Raw genomic sequence first — 19,688 nt, forward strand, 5'->3', positions numbered from 1 at the left:
TAAATTTTTTAAAAAATAGAAAAATATATAAAAATATTTGTCGGCTCCGAGCCTCGAACTGAAGACCTGCGAAACTAAGCGCCACACTCTGCCGATCCAGCCACCAAGCCTCGTAACCCGAGAGCTTCTGAAGGGTCAAAGAGTCTCATTACCACAGTCCAGTAAAATTTTAAATACGTTGTCAATCTAATCTAAAAGCACAATGCTAAGAATACGAATGATTTCTGCGCATGTGAGTGAAATAGACTCGTAAAATTTCGAATAAACATAGAAGTATTTTGATATTGAATTCTATTTTTGACGTATATGATTTGGAATTATTCAATTTATCTCTACTTATGATGGAGAAATCTGTCTAAAATAAATTTTAAAAAAAATAGAAAAACATATAAAAATATTTGTCGGATTCGAGCCTCGAACTGAAGACCTGCAAAACTAAGCGCCACACTCTGCCGAACCAGCCACCTAGCATGGTAACCCGAGAGTTTCTAAAGGGTCTAAGAGTCTCATTACGACTGTCCAGTAATATTTTAAATACGTCGTGAATCTGGTCTAAAAGCACAAGCCAAAGAATACGAATGATTTCTGCGCATGTGCGGGAACTAGACTCGTAAAATTTAGAATAAATATAGAAATATTTTGATATTAAATTCTATTTTTGACGTATATGATTTGGAATTATTCAATTTATCTCTCTTTATGATGGAGATATCAGGCTAAAATAAATTTTTTAAAAAATAGAAAAATATATAAAAATATTTGTCGGCTCCGAGCCTCGAACTGAAGACCTGCGAAACTAAGCGCCACACTCTGCCGATCCAGCCACCAAGCCTCGTAACCCGAGAGCTTCTGAAGGGTCAAAGAGTCTCATTACCACAGTCCAGTAAAATTTTAAATACGTTGTCAATCTAATCTAAAAGCACAATGCTAAAAATACGAATGATTTCTGCGCATGTGAGTGAAATAGACTCGTAAAATTTCGAATAAACATAGAAGTATTTTGATATTAAATTCTATTTTTGACGTATATGATTTGGAATTATTCAATTTATCTCTGCTTATGATGGAGAAATCTGGCTAAAATAAATTTAAAAAAAAATTGAAAAATATATAAAAATATTTGTCGGCTTCGAGCCTCGAACTGAAGACCTGCAAATTAAGCGCCACCCTCTGCCGATCCAGCCACCAAGAGTCTCCTTACGACTGTCCAGTAATATTTTAAATACGGTGTGAATCTGGTCTAAAAGCACAATGCTAAGAATACGAATGATTTCTGCGCATGTGCGTGAACTAGACTCCTAAAATTTCGAATCAATATAGAAATATTTTGAAATTAAATTCTATTTTTGACGCATATGATTTGGAATTATTCTATTTATCTCTATTTATGATGGAGAAATCTGGCTAAAATAAATTTAAAAAAAAATAGAAAAATATATAAAAATATTTGTCGGCTTCGAGCCTCGAACTGAAGACGTGCAAAACTAAGCCCCACACTCTGCCGATCCAGCGACCAAGCTTCGTAACCCGAGAGCTTCTGAAGGGTCAAAGAGTCTCATTACGACAGTCCAGTAAAATTTTAAATACGGTGTCATTCTGGTCTAAAAGCACAATGCTAAGAATACGAATGATTTCTGCGCATGTGCGGGAACTAGACTCGTAAAATTTCTAATCAATATAGAAGTATTTTTATATTAAATTCTATTTTTGACGTATATGATTTGGAATTATTCAATTTATCTCTAGGAATGATGGAGAAATCTGGTTAAAATAAATTTAAAAAAAAAAATAGAAAATTATATAAAAATATTTGTCGGCTCCGAGCCTCGAACTGTAGACCTGCAAAATTAAGCGCCACACTCTGCCGATCCAGCCACCAATCCTCGTAACCCGAGAGCTTCTGAAGGGTCTAAGAGTCTCATTACGACAGTCCAGTAAAATTTTAAATACGGTGTGAATCTGGTCTAAAAGAAAATGCTAAGAATACGAATGATTTCTGCGCATGTGCGTGAACTAGACTCCTAAAATTTCGAATCAATATAGAAATATTTTGATATTAAATTCTATTTTTGACGTATATGATTTGGAATTATTCTATTTATCTCTATTTATGATGGAGAAATCTGTCTAAAGTAGATTAAAAAAAAATAGAAAAATATAAAATAATATTTGTCGGCTCCGAGCCTCGAACTGAAGACCTGCAAAACTTACCGCCACACTCTGCCGATCCAGCCACCAAGCCTCGTAACCCGACAGCTTCTGAAGGGTCTAAGAGTCTCATTACGACTGTCCAGTAAAATTTTAAATACGGTGTGAATCTGGTCTAAAAGCACAATGCTAAGAATACGAATGATTTCTGCGCATGTGCGTGAACCTAAAATTTCGAATCAATATAGAAATATTTTGATATTAAAATCTATTTTTGACGTATATGATTTGGAATTATTCTATTTATCTCTATTTATGATGGAGAAATCTGTCTAAAATAAATTTAAAAAAAATAGAAAAATATATAAAAATATTTGTCGGCTTCGAGCCTCGAACTGAAGACCTGCAAAACTAAGCGCCACACTCTGCCGATCCAGCCACCAAGCCTCGTAACAAGAGAGCTTCTGAAGGGTCTAAGAGTCTCATTACGACAGTACAGTAAAATTTGAAATACGGTGTCAATCTGGTCTAAAATCACAATGCTAAGAATACGAATGATTTCTGCGCATGTGCGTGAACTAGACTCGTAAAATTTCGAATAAACATAGAAATATTTTGATATTAAATTCTATTTTTCACGTATATGATTTTGAATTATTCTATTTATCTCTATTTATGATGGAGAAATCTGGCTAAAATAAATTAAAAAAAATAGAAAAAGATATAAAAATATTTGTCGGCTTCGAGCCTCGAACTGAAGACCTGCAAAACTAAGCCCGACACTCTGCCGATACAGCCACCAAGCCTCACAACACGTGAGATTCTGAATGGTCAAAGAATCTCATTACGACAGTCCAGTACAATTTTAAATACGGTGTCATTCTGGTCTAAAAGCACAATGCTAAGAATACGAATGATTTCTGCGCATGTGCGTGAACTTGACTCCTAAAATTTCGAATCAATATAGAAATATTTTGATATTAAATTCTATTTTTGACGTATATGATTTGGAATTATTCAATTTATCTCTCTTTATGATGGAGAAATCAGGCTAAAATAAATTTTTTAAAAAATAGAAAAATATATAAAAATATTTGTCGGCTCCGAGCCTCGAACTGAAGACCTGCAAAACTAAGCCCGACACTCTGCCGATACAGCCACCAAGCCTCACAACACTAGAGATTCTGAAGGGTCAAAGAATCTCATTACGACAGTCCAGTACAATTTTAAATACGGTGTCATTCTTGTCTAAAAGCACAATGCTAAGAATACGAATGATTTCTGCGCATGTGCGTGAACTTGACTCCTAAAATTTCGAATCAATATAGAAATATTTTGATATTAAATTCTATTTTTGACGTATATGATTTGGAATTATTCAATTTATCTCTCTTTATGATGGAGAAATCAGGCTAAAATAAATTTTTTAAAAAATAGAAAAATATATAAAAATATTTGTCGGCTCCGAGCCTCGAACTGAAGACCTGCGAAACTAAGCGCCACACTCTGCCGATCCAGCCACCAAGCCTCGTAACCCGAGAGCTTCTGAAGGGTCAAAGAGTCTTATTACCACAGTCCAGTAAAATTTTAAATACGTTGTCAATCTAATCTAAAAGCACAATGCTAAGAATACGAATGATTTCTGCGCATGTGAGTGAAATAGACTCGTAAAATTTCGAATAAACATAGAAGTATTTTGATATTGAATTCTATTTTTGACGTATATGATTTGGAATTATTCAATTTATCTCTACTTATGATGGAGAAATCTGTCTAAAATAAATTTTAAAAAAAATAGAAAAACATATAAAAATATTTGTCGGATTCGAGCCTCGAACTGAAGACCTGCAAAACTAAGCGCCACACTCTGCCGAACCAGCCACCTAGCATGGTAACCCGAGAGTTTCTAAAGGGTCTAAGAGTCTCATTACGACTGTCCAGTAATATTTTAAATACGTCGTGAATCTGGTCTAAAAGCACAAGCCAAAGAATACGAATGATTTCTGCGCATGTGCGGGAACTAGACTCGTAAAATTTAGAATAAATATAGAAATATTTTGATATTAAATTCTATTTTTGACGTATATGATTTGGAATTATTCAATTTATCTCTCTTTATGATGGAGATATCAGGCTAAAATAAATTTTTTAAAAAATAGAAAAATATATAAAAATATTTGTCGGCTCCGAGCCTCGAACTGAAGACCTGCGAAACTAAGCGCCACACTCTGCCGATCCAGCCACCAAGCCTCGTAACCCGAGAGCTTCTGAAGGGTCAAAGAGTCTCATTACCACAGTCCAGTAAAATTTTAAATACGTTGTCAATCTAATCTAAAAGCACAATGCTAAAAATACGAATGATTTCTGCGCATGTGAGTGAAATAGACTCGTAAAATTTCGAATAAACATAGAAGTATTTTGATATTAAATTCTATTTTTGACGTATATGATTTGGAATTATTCAATTTATCTCTGCTTATGATGGAGAAATCTGGCTAAAATAAATTTAAAAAAAAATTGAAAAATATATAAAAATATTTGTCGGCTTCGAGCCTCGAACTGAAGACCTGCAAATTAAGCGCCACCCTCTGCCGATCCAGCCACCAAGAGTCTCCTTACGACTGTCCAGTAATATTTTAAATACGGTGTGAATCTGGTCTAAAAGCACAATGCTAAGAATACGAATGATTTCTGCGCATGTGCGTGAACTAGACTCCTAAAATTTCGAATCAATATAGAAATATTTTGAAATTAAATTCTATTTTTGACGCATATGATTTGGAATTATTCTATTTATCTCTATTTATGATGGAGAAATCTGGCTAAAATAAATTTAAAAAAAAATAGAAAAATATATAAAAATATTTGTCGGCTTCGAGCCTCGAACTGAAGACGTGCAAAACTAAGCCCCACACTCTGCCGATCCAGCGACCAAGCTTCGTAACCCGAGAGCTTCTGAAGGGTCAAAGAGTCTCATTACGACAGTCCAGTAAAATTTTAAATACGGTGTCATTCTGGTCTAAAAGCACAATGCTAAGAATACGAATGATTTCTGCGCATGTGCGGGAACTAGACTCGTAAAATTTCTAATCAATATAGAAGTATTTTTATATTAAATTCTATTTTTGACGTATATGATTTGGAATTATTCAATTTATCTCTAGGAATGATGGAGAAATCTGGTTAAAATAAATTTAAAAAAAAAAATAGAAAATTATATAAAAATATTTGTCGGCTCCGAGCCTCGAACTGTAGACCTGCAAAATTAAGCGCCACACTCTGCCGATCCAGCCACCAATCCTCGTAACCCGAGAGCTTCTGAAGGGTCTAAGAGTCTCATTACGACAGTCCAGTAAAATTTTAAATACGGTGTGAATCTGGTCTAAAAGAAAATGCTAAGAATACGAATGATTTCTGCGCATGTGCGTGAACTAGACTCCTAAAATTTCGAATCAATATAGAAATATTTTGATATTAAATTCTATTTTTGACGTATATGATTTGGAATTATTCTATTTATCTCTATTTATGATGGAGAAATCTGTCTAAAGTAGATTAAAAAAAAATAGAAAAATATAAAATAATATTTGTCGGCTCCGAGCCTCGAACTGAAGACCTGCAAAACTTACCGCCACACTCTGCCGATCCAGCCACCAAGCCTCGTAACCCGACAGCTTCTGAAGGGTCTAAGAGTCTCATTACGACTGTCCAGTAAAATTTTAAATACGGTGTGAATCTGGTCTAAAAGCACAATGCTAAGAATACGAATGATTTCTGCGCATGTGCGTGAACCTAAAATTTCGAATCAATATAGAAATATTTTGATATTAAAATCTATTTTTGACGTATATGATTTGGAATTATTCTATTTATCTCTATTTATGATGGAGAAATCTGTCTAAAATAAATTTAAAAAAAATAGAAAAATATATAAAAATATTTGTCGGCTTCGAGCCTCGAACTGAAGACCTGCAAAACTAAGCGCCACACTCTGCCGATCCAGCCACCAAGCCTCGTAACAAGAGAGCTTCTGAAGGGTCTAAGAGTCTCATTACGACAGTACAGTAAAATTTGAAATACGGTGTCAATCTGGTCTAAAATCACAATGCTAAGAATACGAATGATTTCTGCGCATGTGCGTGAACTAGACTCGTAAAATTTCGAATAAACATAGAAATATTTTGATATTAAATTCTATTTTTCACGTATATGATTTTGAATTATTCTATTTATCTCTATTTATGATGGAGAAATCTGGCTAAAATAAATTAAAAAAAATAGAAAAAGATATAAAAATATTTGTCGGCTTCGAGCCTCGAACTGAAGACCTGCAAAACTAAGCCCGACACTCTGCCGATACAGCCACCAAGCCTCACAACACGTGAGATTCTGAATGGTCAAAGAATCTCATTACGACAGTCCAGTACAATTTTAAATACGGTGTCATTCTGGTCTAAAAGCACAATGCTAAGAATACGAATGATTTCTGCGCATGTGCGTGAACTTGACTCCTAAAATTTCGAATCAATATAGAAATATTTTGATATTAAATTCTATTTTTGACGTATATGATTTGGAATTATTCAATTTATCTCTCTTTATGATGGAGAAATCAGGCTAAAATAAATTTTTTAAAAAATAGAAAAATATATAAAAATATTTGTCGGCTCCGAGCCTCGAACTGAAGACCTGCAAAACTAAGCCCGACACTCTGCCGATACAGCCACCAAGCCTCACAACACTAGAGATTCTGAAGGGTCAAAGAATCTCATTACGACAGTCCAGTACAATTTTAAATACGGTGTCATTCTTGTCTAAAAGCACAATGCTAAGAATACGAATGATTTCTGCGCATGTGCGTGAACTTGACTCCTAAAATTTCGAATCAATATAGAAATATTTTGATATTAAATTCTATTTTTGACGTATATGATTTGGAATTATTCAATTTATCTCTCTTTATGATGGAGAAATCAGGCTAAAATAAATTTTTTAAAAAATAGAAAAATATATAAAAATATTTGTCGGCTCCGAGCCTCGAACTGAAGACCTGCGAAACTAAGCGCCACACTCTGCCGATCCAGCCACCAAGCCTCGTAACCCGAGAGCTTCTGAAGGGTCAAAGAGTCTTATTACCACAGTCCAGTAAAATTTTAAATACGTTGTCAATCTAATCTAAAAGCACAATGCTAAGAATACGAATGATTTCTGCGCATGTGAGTGAAATAGACTCGTAAAATTTCGAATAAACATAGAAGTATTTTGATATTGAATTCTATTTTTGACGTATATGATTTGGAATTATTCAATTTATCTCTACTTATGATGGAGAAATCTGTCTAAAATAAATTTTAAAAAAAATAGAAAAACATATAAAAATATTTGTCGGATTCGAGCCTCGAACTGAAGACCTGCAAAACTAAGCGCCACACTCTGCCGAACCAGCCACCTAGCATGGTAACCCGAGAGTTTCTAAAGGGTCTAAGAGTCTCATTACGACTGTCCAGTAATATTTTAAATACGTCGTGAATCTGGTCTAAAAGCACAAGCCAAAGAATACGAATGATTTCTGCGCATGTGCGGGAACTAGACTCGTAAAATTTAGAATAAATATAGAAATATTTTGATATTAAATTCTATTTTTGACGTATATGATTTGGAATTATTCAATTTATCTCTCTTTATGATGGAGATATCAGGCTAAAATAAATTTTTTAAAAAATAGAAAAATATATAAAAATATTTGTCGGCTCCGAGCCTCGAACTGAAGACCTGCGAAACTAAGCGCCACACTCTGCCGATCCAGCCACCAAGCCTCGTAACCCGAGAGCTTCTGAAGGGTCAAAGAGTCTCATTACCACAGTCCAGTAAAATTTTAAATACGTTGTCAATCTAATCTAAAAGCACAATGCTAAAAATACGAATGATTTCTGCGCATGTGAGTGAAATAGACTTGTAAAATTTCAAATAAACATAGAAGTATTTTGATATTAAATTCTATTTTTGACGTATATGATTTGGAATTATTCAATTTATCTCTGCTTATGATGGAGAAATCTGGCTAAAATAAATTTAAAAAAAAAATTGAAAAATATATAAAAATATTTGTCGGCTTCGAGCCTCGAACTGAAGACCTGCAAATTAAGCGCCACCCTCTGCCGATCCAGCCACCAAGAGTCTCCTTACGACTGTCCAGTAATATTTTAAATACGGTGTGAATCTGGTCTAAAAGCACAATGCTAAGAATACGAATGATTTCTGCGCATGTGCGTGAACTAGACTCCTAAAATTTCGAATCAATATAGAAATATTTTGAAATTAAATTCTATTTTTGACGCATATGATTTGGAATTATTCTATTTATCTCTATTTATGATGGAGAAATCTGGCTAAAATAAATTTAAAAAAAAATAGAAAAATATATAAAAATATTTGTCGGCTTCGAGCCTCGAACTGAAGACGTGCAAAACTAAGCCCCACACTCTGCCGATCCAGCCACCAAGCCTCGTAACCCGAGACCTTCTGAAGGGTCAAAGAGTCTCATTACGACAGTCCAGTAAAATTTTAAATACGGTGTCATTCTGGTCTAAAAGCACAATGCTAAGAATACGAATGATTTCTGCGCATGTGCGGGAACTAGACTCGTAAAATTTCGAATCAATATAGAAATATTTTGATATTAAATTCTATTTTTGACGTATATGATTTGGAATTATTCTATTTATCTCTAGGAATGATGGAGAAATCTGGTTAAAATAAATTTAAAAAAAATAGAAAAATATATAAAAGTATTTTTCGGCTCTGAGCCTCGAACTGTAGACCTGCAAAACTAAGCGCCACACTCTGCCGATCCAGCCACCAAGCCTCGTAACCCGAAAGCTTCTGAAGGGTCTAAGAGTCCCATTACGACAGTACAGTAAAATTTGAAATACGGTGTCAATCTGGTCTAAAATCACAATGCTAAGAATACGAATGATTTCTGCGCATGTGCGTGAACTAGACTCGTAAAATTTCGAATAAACATAGAAATATTTTGATATTAAAATCTATTTTTCACGTATATGATTTTGAATTATTCTATTTATCTCTATTTATGATGGAGAAATCTAGCTAAAATAAATTAAAAAAAATAGAAAAAGATATAAAAATATTTGTCGGCTTCGAGCCTCGAACTGAAGACCTGCAAAACTAAGCCCGACACTCTGCCGATACAGCCACCAAGCCTCACAACACGAGAGATTCTGAAGGGTCAAAGAATCTCATTACGACAGTCCAGTACAATTTTAAATACGGTGTCATTCTGGTCTAAAAGCACAATGCTAAGAATACGAATGATTTCTGCGCATGTGCGTGAACCTAAAATTTCGAATCAATATAGAAATATTTTGATATTAAATTCTATTTTTGACGTATATGATTTGGAATTATTCAATTTATCTCTCTTTATGATGGAGAAATCAGGCTAAAATAAATTTTTTAAAAAATAGAAAAATATATAAAAATATTTGTCGGCTCCGAGCCTCGAACTGAAGACCTGCGAAACTAAGCGCCACACTCTGCCGATCCAGCCACCAAGCCTCGTAACCCGAGAGCTTCTGAAGGGTCAAAGAGTCTCATTACCACAGTCCAGTAAAATTTTAAATACGTTGTCAATCTAATCTAAAAGCACAATGCTAAGAATACGAATGATTTCTGCGCATGTGAGTGAAATAGACTCGTAAAATTTCGAATAAACATAGAAGTATTTTGATATTGAATTCTATTTTTGACGTATATGATTTGGAATTATTCAATTTATCTCTACTTATGATGGAGAAATCTGTCTAAAATAAATTTTAAAAAAAATAGAAAAACATATAAAAATATTTGTCGGATTCGAGCCTCGAACTGAAGACCTGCAAAACTAAGCGCCACACTCTGCCGAACCAGCCACCTAGCATGGTAACCCGAGAGTTTCTAAAGGGTCTAAGAGTCTCATTACGACTGTCCAGTAATATTTTAAATACGTCGTGAATCTGGTCTAAAAGCACAAGCCAAAGAATACGAATGATTTCTGCGCATGTGCGGGAACTAGACTCGTAAAATTTAGAATAAATATAGAAATATTTTGATATTAAATTCTATTTTTGACGTATATGATTTGGAATTATTCAATTTATCTCTGCTTATGATGGAGAAATCTGGCTAAAATAAATTAAAAAAAAAATTGAAAAATATATAAAAATATTTGTCGGCTTCGAGCCTCGAACTGAAGACCTGCAAATTAAGCGCCACCCTCTGCCGATCCAGCCACCAAGAGTCTCCTTACGACTGTCCAGTAATATTTTAAATACGGTGTGAATCTGGTCTAAAAGCACAATGCTAAGAATACGAATGATTTCTGCGCATGTGCGTGAACTAGACTCCTAAAATTTCGAATCAATATAGAAATATTTTGAAATTAAATTCTATTTTTGACGCATATGATTTGGAATTATTCTATTTATCTCTATTTATGATGGAGAAATCTGGCTAAAATAAATTTAAAAAAAAATAGAAAAATATATAAAAATATTTGTCGGCTTCGAGCCTCGAACTGAAGACGTGCAAAACTAAGCCCCACACTCTGCCGATCCAGCCACCAAGCCTCGTAACCCGAGAGCTTCTGAAGGGTCAAAGAGTCTCATTACGACAGTCCAGTAAAATTTTAAATACGGTGTCATTCTGGTCTAAAAGCACAATGCTAAGAATACGAATGATTTCTGCGCATGTGCGGGAACTAGACTCGTAAAATTTCTAATCAATATAGAAGTATTTTTATATTAAATTCTATTTTTGACGTATATGATTTGGAATTATTCAATTTATCTCTAGGAATGATGGAGAAATCTGGTTAAAATAAATTTAAAAAAAAAATAGAAAATTATATAAAAATATTTGTCGGCTCCGAGCCTCGAACTGTAGACCTGCAAAATTAAGCGCCACACTCTGCCGATCCAGCCACCAATCCTCGTAACCCGAGAGCTTCTGAAGGGTCTAAGAGTCTCATTACGACAGTCCAGTAAAATTTTAAATACGGTGTGAATCTGGTCTAAAAGAAAATGCTAAGAATACGAATGATTTCTGCGCATGTGCGTGAACTAGACTCCTAAAATTTCGAATCAATATAGAAATATTTTGATATTAAATTCTATTTTTGACGTATATGATTTGGAATTATTCTATTTATCTCTATTTATGATGGAGAAATCTGTCTAAAGTAGATTAAAAAAAAATAGAAAAATATATAATAATATTTGTCGGCTCCGAGCCTCGAACTGAAGACCTGCAAAACTTACCGCCACACTCTGCCGATCCAGCCACCAAGCCTCGTAACCCGACAGCTTCTGAAGGGTCTAAGAGTCTCATTACGACTGTCCAGTAAAATTTTAAATACGGTGTGAATCTGGTCTAAAAGCACAATGCTAAGAATACGAATGATTTCTGCGCATGTGCGTGAACCTAAAATTTCGAATCAATATAGAAATATTTTGATATTAAAATCTATTTTTGACGTATATGATTTGGAATTATTCTATTTATCTCTATTTATGATGGAGAAATCTGTCTAAAATAAATTTAAAAAAAATAGAAAAATATATAAAAATATTTGTCGGCTTCGAGCCTCGAACTGAAGACCTGCAAAACTAAGCGCCACACTCTGCCGATCCAGCCACCAAGCCTCGTAACAAGAGAGCTTCTGAAGGGTCTAAGAGTCTCATTACGACAGTACAGTAAAATTTGAAATACGGTGTCAATCTGGTCTAAAATCACAATGCTAAGAATACGAATGATTTCTGCGCATGTGCGTGAACTAGACTCGTAAAATTTCGAATAAACATAGAAATATTTTGATATTAAATTCTATTTTTCACGTATATGATTTTGAATTATTCTATTTATCTCTATTTATGATGGAGAAATCTGGCTAAAATAAATTAAAAAAAATAGAAAAAGATATAAAAATATTTGTCGGCTTCGAGCCTCGAACTGAAGACCTGCAAAACTAAGCCCGACACTCTGCCGATACAGCCACCAAGCCTCACAACACGTGAGATTCTGAATGGTCAAAGAATCTCATTACGACAGTCCAGTACAATTTTAAATACGGTGTCATTCTGGTCTAAAAGCACAATGCTAAGAATACGAATGATTTCTGCGCATGTGCGTGAACTTGACTCCTAAAATTTCGAATCAATATAGAAATATTTTGATATTAAATTCTATTTTTGACGTATATGATTTGGAATTATTCAATTTATCTCTCTTTATGATGGAGAAATCAGGCTAAAATAAATTTTTTAAAAAATAGAAAAATATATAAAAATATTTGTCGGCTCCGAGCCTCGAACTGAAGACCTGCGAAACTAAGCGCCACACTCTGCCGATCCAGCCACCAAGCCTCGTAACCCGAGAGCTTCTGAAGGGTCAAAGAGTCTCATTACCACAGTACAGTAAAATTTTAAATACGTTGTCAATCTAATCTAAAAGCACAATGCTAAGAATACGAATGATTTCTGCGCATGTGAGTGAAATAGACTCGTAAAATTTCGAATAAACATAGAAGTATTTTGATATTGAATTCTATTTTTGACGTATATGATTTGGAATTATTCAATTTATCTCTACTTATGATGGAGAAATCTGTCTAAAATAAATTTTAAAAAAAATAGAAAAATATATAAAAATATTTGTCGGCTCCGAGCCTCGAACTGAAGACCTGCGAAACTAAGCGCCACACTCTGCCGATCCAGCCACCAAGCCTCGTAACCCGAGAGCTTCTGAAGGGTCAAAGAGTCTCATTACCACAGTACAGTAAAATTTTAAATACGTTGTCAATCTAATCTAAAAGCACAATGCTAAGAATACGAATGATTTCTGCGCATGTGAGTGAAATAGACTCGTAAAATTTCGAATAAACATAGAAGTATTTTGATATTGAATTCTATTTTTGACGTATATGATTTGGAATTATTCAATTTATCTCTACTTATGATGGAGAAATCTGTCTAAAATAAATTTTAAAAAAAATAGAAAAACATATAAAAATATTTGTCGGATTCGAGCCTCGAACTGAAGACCTGCAAAACTAAGCGCCACACTCTGCCGAACCAGCCACCAAGCATGGTAACCCGAGAGTTTCTAAAGGGTCTAAGAGTCTCATTACGACTGTCCAGTAATATTTTAAATACGTCGTGAATCTGGTCTAAAAGCACAAGCCAAAGAATACGAATGATTTCTGTGCATGTGCGTGAACTAGACTCGTAAAATTTCGAATAAACATAGAAATATTTTGATATTAAATTCTATTTTTGACGTATATGATTTGGAATTATTCTATTTATCTCTATTTATGATGGAGAAATCTGTCTAAAGTAGATTAAAAAAAAATAGAAAAATATATAAAAATATTTGTCGGCTCCGAGCCTCGAACTGAAGACCTGCAAAAATAAGCGCCACACTCTGCCGATCCAGCCACCAAGCCTCGTAACCCGAGAGCTTCTGAGGGGTCTAAGAGTCTCATTACGACTGTCCAGTAAAATTTTAAATACGGTGTGAATCTGGTCTAAAAGCACAATTCTAAGAATACGAATGATTTCTGCGCATGTGCGTGAACTAGACTCCTAAAATTTCGAATCAATATAGAAATATTTTGATATTAAAATCTATTTTTGACGTATATGATTTGGAATTATTCTATTTATCTCTATTTATGATGGAGAAATCTGTCTAAAGTAGATTAAAAAAAAATAGAAAAATATATAAAAATATTTGTTGGCTCCGAGCCTCGAACTGAAGACCTGCAAAACTAACCGCCACACTCTGCCGATCCAGCCACCAAGCCTCGTAACCCGACAGCTTCTGAAGGGTCTAAGAGTCTCATTACGACTGTCCAGTAAAATTTTAAATACGGTGTGAATCTGGTCTAAAAGCACAATGCTAAGAATACGAATGATTTCTGCGCATGTGCGTGAACTAGACTCCTAAAATTTCGAATCAATATAGAAATATTTTGATATTAAAATCTATTTTTGACGTATATGATTTGGAATTATTCTATTTATCTCTATTTATGATGGAGAAATCTGTCTAAAATAAATTTAAAAAAAATAGAAAAATATATAAAAATATTTGTTGGCTTCGAGCCTCGAACTGAAGACCTGCAAAACTAAGCGCCACACTCTGCCGATCCAGCCACCAAGCCTCGTAACAAGAGAGCTTCTGAAGGGTCTAAGAGTCTTATTACGACTGTTCAGTAATATTTTAAATACGGTGTGAATCTGGTCTAAAAGCACAACGCTAAGAATACGAATGATTTCTGCGCATGTGCATGAATGTGGCTCGTAAAATTTCATATAAATATAGAAATATTTTGGTATTAAATTCTTTTTTTGACGTATATGATTTTGAATGATTCAATTTATCTCTAGGAATGATGCAGAAATCTTTCTAAAATAAATTTTAAAAAAATAGAAAAATATATAAAAATATTTGTCGGCTTCGAGTCTCGAACTGAAGACCTGCAAAATTAAGCGCCACACTCTACCGATCCAGCCACTACGCCTCGTAACCCGAGGGCTTCTAAAGTTTCTAAGAGTCTCATTACGACTGTCCAGTAAAATTGTAAATACGGTGTCAATCTGGTCTAAAAGCACAATGCTAAGAATACGAATGATTTCTGCTCATGTGCGTGAACTTGACTTCTAAAATTTCGAATCAATATAGAAATATTTTGATATTAAATTCTTTTTTTGACGTATATGATTTGGAATTAATCTTTAGGAATAATGGAGAAATCTGGCTAAAATAAATTTTAAAAAAATAGAAAAATATATAAAAACATTTGTCGGCTTCGAGCCCCGAACTGAAGAACTGCAAATCTAAGCGCCACACTCTGCCGATCCAGCCACTACGCCTCGTAACCGGAGAGCTTCTAAAGTTTCTAAGAGTCTCAATACGACTGTCCAGTAAAATTTTAAATACGGTGTCAATCTGGTCTAAAAGCACAATGCTAAGAATAAGAATGATTTCTGCGCATGTGCGTGAACTAGACTCGTAACATTTCGAATAAATATAGACATATTTTGATATCAAATTCTATTTTTGACGCATATGATTTGGAATTATTCAATTTATCTCTATTTATTATGGAGAAATCTGGCGAAAATAAATTAAAGAAAAAAAGAAAAATATATAAAAATATTTCTCGGATTCGAGCCTCGAACTGAAGACCTTCAATACTAAGCGCTACACTCTACCGATCCAGCTACCAAGCCTCGTAACCAGTGATCTTCTGAAGGGTCTAAGAGTCTCATTACGACAGTCCAGTAAAATTTGAAATACGGTGTCAATCTCGTCTAAAAGCAAATGCTAAGAATACGAATGATATCTGCGCATGTGCGTGAACCACTATTGTGGTGGTAACATTATAAGCCAGTTAACAACTTCCGGAGAAGAGTGTACACTTTTGTCTAGTAGCTTTGTTACTGGGCTACGAACCCTAACGTTGCGAGTTCGAATCTCAACCTGCACAACCGCAAAGAAAGATTTTTCTGTCTAATTACCACTCGTACTATAGTTACAGGATTGGCAATACTGGTGGTGGTACTGCAATTCTGATTAAAAAAGGTATACCCCATCATTAGATCATTTCTCCTACGCTTTACTATGTTGAAGCCACGGTGGTTGCCCTGGACATTAAAAATGATCCAATTACTTTTACTTCTATTTACATCCCCACTGGTTCTGATAATTCTCTGTTTACTTTTGACATTGAAAACTTGCTACAAATCAGTTCGAAGCAAGTTATTTGTGACGATTTTAACGCCCATCATATCAGTTGGGGTTGTCAAAATAATAATGCACGTGGTAACTCATTATATTCCTTTGTACTGCATGCAGGTTTAGAAATTTTAGCTCCTTGATCCCCCACTAGATATGGTGTTTATTCTGCCAGTACAAATCTTGCAATTGTTAAATATCTTCTTTTCCCATATGAAATAGTATCTATCCCTGAACCCAGCTCTGATCATAATCCAGCTCTTCTTCGCATCCTGACAGTCAATAGAAACTTGAGCTTCATCCAAGTTTAGGTATGTTCATCCTTTTTTTTACCATGTTTCTTTGTGTAAATATCCGTCATTTTAATACGATATGCAGTTAAAAAGAAAAATTCAAGGGACACGAAAACGGCGATTTGTAACCAAGCATGCAATGCCTGAATCTAACTTATGAAATTGTGGCAAACATAAGCCACTCCTTTTCTGCGCATGTGTTTTCTTACCAGCCGACTGTAAACCCACCTTAATGCTTCCGAATCTCCCACCACCCACCCACCCTGTTTTTATATTAAGTTTGGAACTTTAATTAATATCATATCACCACAGTTTTTGCTGCGTTTAGAATCAATGCCTTAAAATAATTATCTATCACGACAAGAGAAGAAAACGCATTGATCAAGGCACTCTCGGAGAGGGTAGGAGAAGAAAGAATTTCAAAATGAGTTAGAAGCAAATATTGTTTAGGAATACTTTATGTCCTTGAAAGCAAAAACTGACAAGCTGGTCGTCTGATGAGATAAAATAAAAATCTGGATACCCATCATAAATATAAGTAATTATGTGAGAAAAAAATGCTTGTTATTTTCCGCATAACTGAGAACAAATCACAAGCAGACATACTATACTGCACATCCTTTAATACTCAGAAGGAATTATTTTGTGCTTTGAATTCTTTATAAGCTGTATCCTCGAATATCTGAAATGATTTTATTCAACATTACGATTATTATTTTATACAATAATAATATAAAATGTTTTATGTAACACTGAAGGCCTTTTACAGATTATTTGGACAGCTGGTCTTTGAGAGTAGTTAAAGTCAGCAGAAGGAAAAAGTAAATTTATAGAAAGCGAAAAACAGAAACACCCAACAAAAAGAAAGGCAGCTGCTAGGTTTTTCATGAAAGGACATAATACGTAAGAATAAATGAATATAAAGCTCATCTTCTATCTGTATATATATATATATATATATATATATATATAAATGTGCTACATTTTAACTGAATGATGTTTTTTGTCTATATCCTATACCCAAAACTGTTTAGGTAAGAATTATATATTTTTCAATCATTATAGATGAAGCATTTTTCAAATAGAGAATGGAACATTCTAGTTTTACATACCAAAGCAACATGAAAGAGCTCAAATAAAACTGGATGTGAAATTTGTTCAGAAATAGCAGTGAACATTTAATCGTTGAATCCTCTTTGTTTATATTTGCATTGTAAAAGATAATATTATATACATCACACAAATTTCCAGCAGATGTTGAAATGCATCCCAGAGCACTTTTAATATGAATTTGTTTAATAATTTCATATTAGAACTGATATAATTTTAAATTCAAACGCATAAAATTTTATTAATTTTGTAATTTCGAAAACACTCAAAAATTTGGTTGCTTCGAAGTTCAAAAACATTCCCCTTATCAGATTGTTTCAATTTCCTTCTCAAAAATTTTCTTCATTTATGAAAAAATGTAATAACGCCTGTAACAATAAATTCTACCTTTCTAATAAAATTCAGACCATTTTTTTTTGTACCATAGGTGCTTTGCTTAACCCAAAAGAATGTTTACTTTTTATAATCTGTTGCGAAAATACCACGACCGAAACGTTCTCGAATCACCTAGTGCATGGTTTGAAGGGAATGACAAACTAGTGAAAAAAAATTATTTCAAAAATAAGGCTTCTGCTGATATTTGTGTGAGACTTCAGAATACAAGTGTTTTGAATGCAAATGTTGCGGATAAAATTATAGATAACCCAGTTATATCAAATTATTCTATTCCAGATATTGAAATAAAATCAATAAAAATGAGGCCCCATTTAAAATTGAGAAGAAATGAGTGGTTTTATGTATAAAGTTGATAATTTTTAATTTTAATTTGCTTATCATTATCCATATTTTAACAAAAAAATACTGTGTTCAAAATTTTTTGAATGAAGCAGAATAAACTGTTCTGGTCAAAGTCGGTGTTCTTAATAATGCTGAAAAATATAAGAATTTAAATAAAACAAAAAATATGCCCAATCATACTTAGCATAAAATATGTTTTACATATATTAAGTTAAGAAATAAGATGATCAAAATCTAGAATTTCACAATCATCATTATTTTTTGTTTAATGTCTTTATTGTCACTTTTGTATCAATGTCATTGCATTTTCTCAGGATTTTATTTTTTGTTTATGTAATTATTTTCCTTCCTTAAGTTTTTTAAATAGAAATTTGAATGTTTTTGTAGATATTTTCATATATATGTATTCTGAGAATTAGTATGAAATATGTCAAATTTGATATTTCTATAAGCTTTTTATCAGGCTTAGCTGGAAAAATAATTGTTAAATTTTGAAAATAATCAGATTTTTTAATTTCATTCTAACACTTTGGTCGATAATCAGCGAAATGAAAATCATATGAAAAAATTGAAATATATCAAAAATTATTCTAAAAATTCAGAACACATCAAGAATTTCATTTTTTAATTTTAAAATAAAGGTGCTTGCTAAAACGACTTTTGTCAAAATCAATTTAATAAAACAATCTGCAAAAAATAAAATTTTCATTTAGTTGCTGCACTTTTAAATATGACACGGACTAAAATTTTCGCGTAAACACCAAATTTTTAGTTATCTAGGTAATTATAGATATAATATTAAAAATATTTTTTTCTGATCTATGGAGATCTAAAATATGGAAATTCATCAAAATCGTTTTTATTCTTATTTATTTTCTGAAGTTTGTAATGAAGAAAACATGAATCGACAAATAAATTTATTTCTAACACTTCTAACTTACATTAAATTAGAGATTCATTCAAAATGTTTATATATTTTCAATATAAAATATGCGTAGACATGGGAAGGCGAATGTATCAGTATGTTCAGGCAGAATTCTTGGGAAATAACTTTGAAATTAAATTATGTTTATTCAAAGTCTTTAAAAGCATTTACGGCGATGGGGGACGAAAAAACATTCTATACCCGGTTGTTATTTATCCATGTTATGCTATGTATAAACAGGGCAATTGAATATATCATAGAAAAACCGCCGTGTTGTCATGATAACAGTTTTAAAAATCATGAAGAACAAAATGGTAAAATGCTAAACTGAAAATAGAGAATTTAAATTGCTTATTAATTTTCAATGAAAAAGAGTATTGACAATGGTCTTTATGAACTACGATATATCTACAAAGCAGCAATAATAAACCATAAAGATATAAATGTAATATAATAAAAATATTTTTTATGCAGTAACAGTGATACATCGATTTTAAAAACGTTTCTTTCTTTTTTTTTCTTTTTTTTTTTCTTTTACAGATAAAATGTACGAAATTGCTTCTCTACCGTATTATATTTCTAGCATATATGTAATATTAAAATAATATGTAGATAAACCGTAGAAATTAGCATCGTGAAAAAGTTAGTTTATAAATTAAATGTTCATTTTCTCA

This window comes from Argiope bruennichi, chromosome 3, assembly GCF_947563725.1.
Source record: "Argiope bruennichi chromosome 3, qqArgBrue1.1, whole genome shotgun sequence".
Taxonomy (NCBI): domain Eukaryota; kingdom Metazoa; phylum Arthropoda; class Arachnida; order Araneae; family Araneidae; genus Argiope; species Argiope bruennichi.